General features: G+C 39.1%; 1 pseudogene; it reads right to left on the bottom strand.

The window, feature by feature from the left end:
• Positions 1-6,119: 6,119 nt before the first annotated feature.
• Positions 6,120-10,186, bottom strand: part of LOC107158383 — a 44,539-nt pseudogene continuing 40,472 nt past the window's right edge.

The following is a 10,186-nucleotide window of genomic DNA, read 5'->3' as shown; positions in this document are numbered from 1 at the left end:
TCTGTCCATTCCCATCATCCTGCCCTTCCCTTCATTCCCCTTTGCCTAATCCAATGAACTTATATCCCCCACTTATTGTGTGGTATCAGAGAGAACATTTGGCCTTTGGTTTTCTGGGATTGGCTTATTTTACTTAGCATGATAGTCTTTAGTTCCACCCATTTACCAACAAATGCCATAATTTCATTCTTCTTTATGGCTGAGTAGTATTCTATTGTTTTTATATACCACATTTTCTTTACCCATTCATCTGTTGAAGGGCATTTAGGTTGGTTCCATAGCTTAGCTACTATGAATTGAGTTGCTCTGAACATTGATGTGGCCATATATTCTTTTTTAAAATATATTTTTTAGTTGTAGATGGCCACAATACATTTTATTTATTTATTTATTTTTATGTGGTGCTGAGGATCAAACCTAGTGCTTCACACATGGTAGGCAAATGCTCTACTACTGAATTCAACCCTAGCCCATTACTTGTATTCTTGATAATTGCCATTCTTAACTGGAGTGCGATGGAATCTCAGTGTCTTTATTCACTTATTTATTTTTGCTGTTCTGGGGGTTGAACTCAGGGCCTCGCACATACTAGGCAGGTGCTCTACCACTGAGCTACATCCCCAGCCTCAGTGTTATTTTAATTTGCATTTCTCTAATTGCTAAAGATGTTGAAAGTTTTAAAATATATTTGTTGACCATTCATATTTCTTCTGTGAATTGCCTATTTAATTCCTTTGGATTGGGTTATACAAAAGTATTTTTGAATGAACAAATCATCCATGATTTGCATTGAGCAGTTGATAAAATTAATCCAGAGACCATATGTTAAATTTATAGATAATTGGTAGTGGAGATTAAAATGTTTATTAAACTTATTTACCAAAGAAGGCAACCAATCTCAATAGTTCTCCTTTGGAAAATTCACAATAAAGATATTTCCCACTCAGATTCAGATAGGGTCTGATAAGACTATTTTTGTATTCATTCTTCCTTTGTGTTTTCAAATTTGAGCTTGTTAAATTTATCCCTAACTGAACAACCTGGGAAATTATTTATATAACTATCCTTGATTATAGTTTTTAGAATTTTTCATTTCCATCCTTGGGCCAAGTAAGATAGGAAGTAGTGTATTAGGCAAGCTCTCTAATTTTTTTTTTTTTTTACAAGTTTTAATTGTTGAAGGAACTGAAACATTCTCACAAATGGCTCCTGCTCAGCTCTCTAATTCCATCAGAATCCACAATTTGGGAATGGGGCTGTAGCTCAGTGGCAGAGTGCTTGCCTTGCACTTGGGAGGCACTGTGTTCAATCCTCAGCACCACATAAAAGTAAACAAATTAAATAAAGGCATGCCATCCATCTACAACTACTAAAAAAAAAATTGAAAAAATACACAATTTGTGTAGAATTTAAAGAGAGGTCAATGATCATTTAGTGAGTCACTTCAGAATTTTCATGTGTCTTCCCCGCCCCCATTTAGCAGCATTTTTATCAGTTAATTGGCGCATAATATTCTGAGAGAGTATGTCTACATTTTAACTGTCTACAAAGTTACTTATTGCCTATTTATTTCATGTTTATATACTTTTATCGTCTAGAGTAAAACAAATCAGAAATAAAGAGATATTTGAAGAGAGTGATTCTTTGTTAGTTATTCACTTCCCGAAGCAGTTAGGAAATTGTGCTGTATATGGTGATGAAATGATAGAAATTAAAGGGTAGGGAGAGCACTCAGAGAAACTTGAATGCTAGGAGCCTGGGGGAGTGTGTTGATCAGCATTCCACCACTGTAACAAAATATCTGAGTCAATGATCTTTAAAGGTGAAAGAATTTATTTTGGCTCATGGTTTCAGTCCATGGTTTTGAGGGTTTTCAAGGCAGACATCATGGCAGGAAGTAGGTGGTAGGGCAAAGCTGCTCACCTCATGGTGGCCAAGAAGCAAACAAATATAAAGAAAGGGTCCGGGGTCCTGATATTCCCTTGAAGGGCTTACCCTCAATGACTTAACTTCTTCTCACTAGTCCTGATCTCCTAAATTTTCTATCAACTCCCCAAAGTGCTACAGACTTGCCATTCACATTAATGTAAGAACATCTGGGGGACATTTAGGATCCAAACTATAACAAGGGGCATGTCAGGGACAAACAACCTTGCTGAATTAGGACAATCATTAATGCATCTTTTTTATTCATTGATATTCAGTATTATATAATATATGCAACACTGTTATATTGTAAAAGTATATACAAATTAACCCAAACCCCAAACACTTCCTCTTACAGAAGTTTATAATCTGATTAGGGAAATAACACTTATAGGAGTTAGGTCAATTTGCCTATATTTGCATATTTGTAAAAAAGGGTAAGGCAAATCAAATCATAGGAGTTGAGAGATTTAGTATAGACTGGAATGAATTGTCTATTCTTTGTGAAGAAGGTAGGACTTAAACTGGAACTTAAATGATCAAAAGACTTTGGAAAGAGGAGAATTTCATGAGGAAATTATGAAATAAGAATAAGCATGGCAACAGACTGGTGTGAGATGAAATTTTAGAGAATTTTGATTTGCATTTCTCTAATTACTAGAGATGTTGAACATTTTTTCATATATCTTCTTCTGAGAAGTGTTTGTTCAGCTCCTTATCCCATTTATTGGTTGGAACCATCATTTGACCCAGCTATCCCACTCCTTGGTCTATATCCAAAGGAATTAAAATCAACATACTACTGTAATGCAGCCACACAGATGTTTACAGCAGCTCAATTCACAATAGCTAAACTGTGGAAGCAACCTAGATGCTATTCAATAGATGAATGGATAAAGAAACTGTGGTATATATACACAATGGAATATTACTCAGCATTAAAAGAGAATAAAATTATGGCATTTGCAGGTAAATGGATGGAGTTGGAGAATATCACGATAACAAAGTAAGCCAATCTCAAAAAAAACAAAGGCCAAATGTTCTCTCTGATAAATGGATGCTGATCCATATGGGGAGGGGGGCATGAGAAAAATGGAGGAACTTTGGGCAAAGCGGGGAATGGATATGGGGGCAGGAAAGATGGTGAAATGAGATAGACATTATTACCTTATGTACATGTATGATTATACATATGGTGTGATGCTACATTATGTACAGAGAAATGAAAAGTTGTGCTGCAATTGTATATAATGAATCAAAATGCATTCTGCTGTCATATGTATCTGATTAAAATAAATAAGTAATAAAAAATAATAAGCATGACATGTTTCAGAGAATAACAAAGAACCAATCTTTTTTTTTTTAAAAAAAATATATATATATTTTAGTTATCAGCAGACACAACATCTTTGTTTGCATGTGGTGCTGAGGATCGAACCCAGGCCACACGCATGCCAGGCGAGCGCGCTACCGCTTGAACCACATCCCCAGCCCCAAACAACCAATCTTGAGTGTAGAGCTCATTGTATTGGACACAAAGAGGGAATACATCTGGATAGCAACTTTGGAAACATATTAATAGGGATTTTAAAAACTTTTCTAAGGATTTATGGCTTTATTCTGTAGCTAATGGAAAGCCAGAGGGTTTGTTCATGATAGCAAGTAAAATAATTTTCCTAGGAATATTAAATTATAGTAGAGATAGGAAAGATTGAAGTTAAAGGAGAAATAGAGCAGAGAGAAAGCTGTCACATTTCTGGCTTGATTTCAGTGTACTCACCAAGTAGACCCTGATCTCATTTGGGTTCCTAAATGTGTTTCCTTCCTGAGAGGAAAGTTCTGAACTGAGTATATGAATAGTTTCACAGTTATTTTTTTCTCACTGTAAATTAACACACTGACATTTTGCTTCAACCAAATCTTTGTTATTTGGACTTTTTGAGCTACTTCTTTCAGTAAATTTTAAGTGTCTGTGTGATTTTTGTTTTAGAACTAAAAGCAACAACAATAATTATAAAAACCAACATTTATTAAGCACTTAACTATGTGCCAGGTATTGTGACAAGAACTTTATCTTATTATTTTGCCAGGATTGGTGACACACACTTGTAATCCCAGTGGCTTGGGAGGCTGAGGCAGGAGGATCAAGAGTTCGAAGCCAGCCTCAGCAAAATGGAGGTGTTGAGCAACTCAGTGAGACCCTATCTCTAAATAAAATACAAAATGGGGGAGGGGAAGTGGTTCAGAGATAGGGTGCCCCTGAGTGAGTTCAATCCCTTGTACTGCCCCCCAACAAAAGAACTTTATGCTATTATTTCAATTACACCTCACAGTTAAGGAAGAAACTGGAGAAGTAAAGTAACTTGCCCACAATCACTTACTTGATAGCTGAACTTTCAAACAGCACTATGGCACTAGCACACTACATTATTAAAATAATTTTATGATAATGTGATATAGATTTTCATGTATTTGACATTTATTAAAATATCAATAATTTTCTTTAAAGTACTATACAAGCTGAACTGAGTAAAAATAATTCTTCTAGTAACAAACCTATAGAGGTCTTTTTCAATCATTGATCTTTATTACTACAAATGGACTTTCAATTGGCATATTAAAAATAAAACATCTTTACATAGTTATTTAGTCTTACAAATGTGCTTTTCAAGTATTGCCTCAACATTTTGGAGTGTTTTCAACAAGTTAACACATACATTCTATGCCAGCTATTACCCATCTACTCAAAAGAACATTATTTTCTTAGGATCTATAGATACAAAAAGCAATTTTTCAAATATTTCACAGCCCTCATACATGATACATACAAAAAGCAATATTGTTATATAACTTTTAAGCAATGGAATAAAATAACTTTGACAAAAAGAATCATTACCACTTACTATATAGTATACTAAACAAGAGGCATTCTTATACAGCAAATGTCTTAACGACATTCTAGGAGCAGATTTATAAATACAGATAAGCTTTTGGGAATATATTTTTCATATAAAGAAAATATTTGTGGGTAGTGAAAGAATAATCAAGGCTTGCCATCATAGAAAATGTCCTTGTGGCAGCTCTGAGTTCAGCGTATTGGCTGGGAGAGGTTTTGCCTCTATGATGGATGAGAGGGAAACGACAGCATACCCCACTACTTTAACTCCTTCGTGTATAAAGGAGCTACCATCTGAGAACCTAATGCTAATGCTCCCCCTCATTTCTGGCCCCTCTTTGGTTCTCTCTTTGCCCTACATTCAAGGCAAGTGACCCTAAGGGCCCCCTCCAGCCAGACCCCCTTCTCTTCCTTACAGACCCCCTACTTGCTTGGATCTGGTCGGTAGTGGAACCGTTGTGTGTTGTCCTTCTGACAAACCACTTAGGTGTCCAGAGCATGATGACCCCTGAATAAGTGTGATCATAAGAGAGCACTTTACCAGTTGCCTTTTTGGCCTAAGGAGGAACATGTGTGTTTTGTTTACCCTCCCAGTTTTGTAAGAATTTCAAGTATCAGTATTTAAAGTTGAGGTGTTTCACATAAAACCTGGAGAGATCTGACTGCTCTCAAAGGGAAACATGGTAACAATGGGCCACCGTTCTCCCTTGGCCGCCTTCGAGAAAAGCAAAGAGAGAAGCAAGCTGGTACACTCAGGAGAAAGTTTGAAGAGCAGCCTTAATAGAGAGGGGAGGGAGCTACATTGTACTAGGAATGAAGAGTGGAATTGAGGGTGTTAGGTGCAGGACAGGCTGGTCTGCAGATCATGCCAAACAAAGTTAGCTGCAGGATGACCTGGCTTCTCAAACCCTCTGTCTGGTTCTTTATCACCTATTTGCTTCAAGCCCAAATACCCACACCCCCTCCACCATTTCCTGCCCACCAGTTAACATTCATCTCAAAGATCCTAACACCTTCCCAAATCAGGCTCAATACCCCCTGTCCACAAAATCTCTTCTTGGGCCTACAACCTATTATTCAGGACCTTCTTAGCAAGGGGTACCTCCGTCCTGCTTATTCCCCTTACAATTCTCCCATATTAGCAGTAAAAAAGCCCAACAGGTCCTACCTATGACTCATCAACACCTCCGTTAGGCCCATACATCCTTTGGTTCCCAACCCATACACCCTGCTGTCTCAGATCCCCCACACTGCCACCCACTTCTCTGTCATAGATTTAAAGGATATCTTTTTGCCTTTAACCTGGACTGTCCTTCCTCAGAGATTTCAAGATAGTCCACACCTCTTTGGACAAACCTTGGCCTCCGACCTCCAATCTTTTCACCCCCAGTGTCCCGAATCCACCCTCTTGCAATATGTTGATTATCGTCCGGCAAATCTCTTTGCCCACCTGTGGGGAGGAAAGCACCCCACCACAGCCTTTAAGGCTACGGTGGCCCTCAGGGATTCCTTCCTTGGGCAGAGTCTAAAGTCCTAGTCCTCTCACCTTAAGACTTTGCAGCTAGAGAGACACTTACCCTCCCCTTCCTCTCCCCTCTTTCCAGCCCTGGGAGTATCCGGCCTCTCCAGGAGGGGTCCCGAAAAGCCTTGGCCAAGGTCTCCTATGGCTCTGGCTCCGTCCAGGACGAGAGCTTCGACTGTCAGGATTTGGTGATGACCAATCTCTGCAGCTCGAACCTGCCACTTAGGCACTCCTGATTTTTTGGCTCTAGCAGGGATGCCCCTTTTGCCAATAAATCAGTTTTCTCCTTCTCTGCGTCCTCTTCCCTCCTCCTTACATGGGTAATGTGTCCTCTCTGCCGGTCGACTCTCCCCTACAATGCCTCTTGGATCAAATATAGCACCCAGGCCTGGCCTACTTATCCCTTAGACAACCAAAGCAGATGGCCCCTTTTTGGGTCCCTGGATCCCTCCATTCTAAGGGATCTCTTCCAGGCTTTCTTCTTGCTCCAATCCAATCCTGCTCTCTGCACCCCTTGCAAACCTCTACAAATTCTTCAAGCCCGTCCAAAGGGTGCTCAACAGATGACACAGTTCTCCGACTTAATTTCTTGGCCTTAAAGGGATATCGGGCCTCTCCACAAAAGGCTCAAATGGCATGTATCTAGGGTTCTCTATCTCTCAAGGGAAAAAGACCATTACAGTAGACAGAAAACAGCTTATTGTGTCTATACCTACACCAAAGACCAAAGATGACTCTCCTTCTTGGGTTTGGCTGGATACTTCAGGGCCTGGATTACTTTTGAATTTCTCCCTCCTTGCCAGGCCACTATATAATCTAGCCAAGGGCCCCCAAGGTGAACCCCTACCCTCAGCGGTAGGGAAGCCCTTTACAAAAAGACCCTCCTCTGGGCACCCGCCCTGCATCTCCCAGACCTCTCCCGACCCTTCACCCTCTATGTACATGAGAAACAGGGACAAAGTCTGGGTGTTCTGGGTCAGGAATATGGCCCCACATTTGCACTAGTGGCCTACCTATCCAAACAGTTCTACCCCACCATCAGGGGCTGGCCCCCATGCCTCAGAGCCCTAGCAGCAGCCCATGACCTCCAGAAAGAAGCACATAAGCTTACCTTTGGCTCCCCACTAACCATCTCATCTCCTCACCATCTAAAGGATTTCCTCACTTACAAGAGGCTACTTTGTCTTTCCAGGGTTCTAAACCCTGCCTCCCTTCTCCCATCTTCTCCCTCACAAGATCCCGTCCACAAATGCCTGGAGGTATTAGAGATGATTTTACCCTGCCCTACCACCATTTCTGAGGGACCCCTGCCCTCTTAAGACCTCCTCTGGTTCTCAGATGGTAGCTCCTTTATACACAAAGGGGTTAAAGTGGCGGGGTATGCTGTCGTTTCCCTCTCATCCATCATAGAGGCAAAACCTCTCCCATCCAATACCACCAACCAACAAGCTGAACTCATAGCTGCCACAAGGGCATTTTCTCCATTGGCAAGCCTTGATTGTTCTTTCAGGTAGTACCTGTAGGGGTTCTGTGTTTGGGATTGGGGTCTCTGATGACTTCATGGCTGTGGCATGCTTGGTGCCTGGGAAAGTTTCTGTGCAAAGGCACAGGATGCCCAGTCACTATGGTAATGCCCTCCATGCTAGAGTCTTATCAGCTTCAACCTTAATCTTCATAACTCCTGGAAATAAAGGAACTTGTTTTCTTGATAACTACAATGTTTCACCAATCTCCAGTGCTCCTGGAGCTGCCCACCTAACAGTAACTTCAGACAATGGACCTTTTTTGAGAACTGCACAAAACTCCCAACATTGCATATTGTAACTATGATATGTAACTGCAAAATAAGCAAGCTTACTGATACTCTAAACAATAATGTGGCTATGGTACTAATGACCTAATGTAACCTATTGTTATAAATAAACATGGCCTCTTGAACAAAGAGCCACTCTGCCACCTTCCCTGCCCCTGCACCTTGTCTGTGTCTCCTCTTTATTATTATTCTTTACAAGTACCTGCCTCTAGGTAACATAATTATTAGAATTCAAGTTGTTGAACTGTGTAGTATAGTAAAAGGAGCCCTGTCATTTGCTAACTCTATGATATGGCAAATCAGTATTTTCTAGGTTTCTTTTTGGCATCTGTATGAGTGTATTGTATTATATTAGTTTGAAAGTTCTTCCAATTTAAAAATGCTGTTCAAAGCCTAAAAAGAACTTCAGATTTGAACTACCTGTGAAATTGTGTAAACTTTAATCTGATGAAGAAAGAAAAACTCTTCTGCCTGTTTATTATTAAGGCCCATCTAGATTAGTATCATTTCACTACAATTATAACAGGTAAAGTTTATTTTGTCACCAAGTTTTGGAATCCCCAGAACCTAACCAAATGCATTTTATCATATGGACACTTACTGGTAATAGAAGGTTATAAGTATGACTTGTTCTTAAAAAGAATTAATCAGGTTTAAGGACTAGTACTTTGCCACACATATAAAAATACTTCTGATGGACCTAGAGCTAGAGTTTTTGTTTTAACTCAATCTTTATTAAAAATCTTTATTATATAGTGTTTCCCATTTTTAAATGATTAAATGCATTTCTTTTTTTTTAAAAAGTGACATTCTAGATTTTCTACATTTTGCTTTCTATGTTCTTTATCTTTTCTCTCACTCTACTCTTTTTTAAACTCAGCCCCAGCAACACTAACCTGATTCTTTTGTTCCAGATGTGTCACAGCATTCTTGCTTCGTTGCCTGGACTGATCACATTCTTCTTCCTTGCCACTTGTCTGAATTCCACATTTTCTTACTCAACTAGTTCTTATTTTGCCCACAAAGTTTTTCTACTCTGAACCAGCCTCAGGTAACCAACAGTTCACTTTCTTGTTAGCACTCATTTGCTGCTTAGTCTCTGCTGTCTTGTGTACTAACTCCTGTTTTATGTTTAAGTCATTTTGACAGGATTTTTAAATTCCCTGAGGGTACAGGTGTTCTCTTTATTTTACGTTTGGTTGTCTTTATTTGATGTTGGATAAATTACCAAAGTAATACACACTTATTGTAAAAAGGGAAACCATATATGAAAAATAAGTAACAGTTGGATCAGGCACTATCTGTAAACATTAACTCACTTAAATATCACAACAATACATTGTCACTATTATCTGTTTCTCAAATGAATGAAAGTATTAAAGTCCAGAGAGGTTAAACAACTTGTGGAAGACCAGGAGTTTCTTCCTTCCAGATATTGTAAATAAAGATTTATTGGTACCTAGCTGTACCCATTCTGTTACAGAATGTTACCCATTCTGCCTATAGCTTCTTTCATGTTATAATAGTAGAATTAACTGCAAAGCCTAAAATATTCACTGTCTGGTTCTTTGATAGAGAGCTTGATGATCCTGCCCAAGACCATACAACTTGTTAGTAGCAGAATAAGGATTTGAACCTGGTTCTTTGGCTGTACAGTTCTTGCTCTTAGCCATTCCATCATACTGTCTCTTTCATATCCTTCTGCCCTCAGTCAATAACTGAGATGACTAGTGTTAAGAACTTCATATGCTTTTTTTCTACACCTTTTCCTTGCTCATACAAACATGCACATCATGTACAAGTGTATACACACACATACCCCCCCCCACACACACACCCTCACCCACTGATGCCTAAATGAAAGTTATCAAACATATATACTTTCTCTCTAAAGAATATCACAGCCTTCTTGAACTTCAGAACACTAACCAGCACTTTAGCACAATGTGTGTGGCCATTTTAAATAGAAAAATCACCAAAGGCAGCATAAACATTTAATGTAATCGGGCACTAAATATTGTAAACATGG

Source organism: Marmota marmota, unplaced genomic scaffold (assembly GCF_001458135.2).
Source record: "Marmota marmota marmota unplaced genomic scaffold, marMar, whole genome shotgun sequence".
Taxonomy (NCBI): domain Eukaryota; kingdom Metazoa; phylum Chordata; class Mammalia; order Rodentia; family Sciuridae; genus Marmota; species Marmota marmota.
Note: the sequence above shows the minus strand (reverse complement) of the source record. Positions and strands in the feature narration are given on the sequence as shown.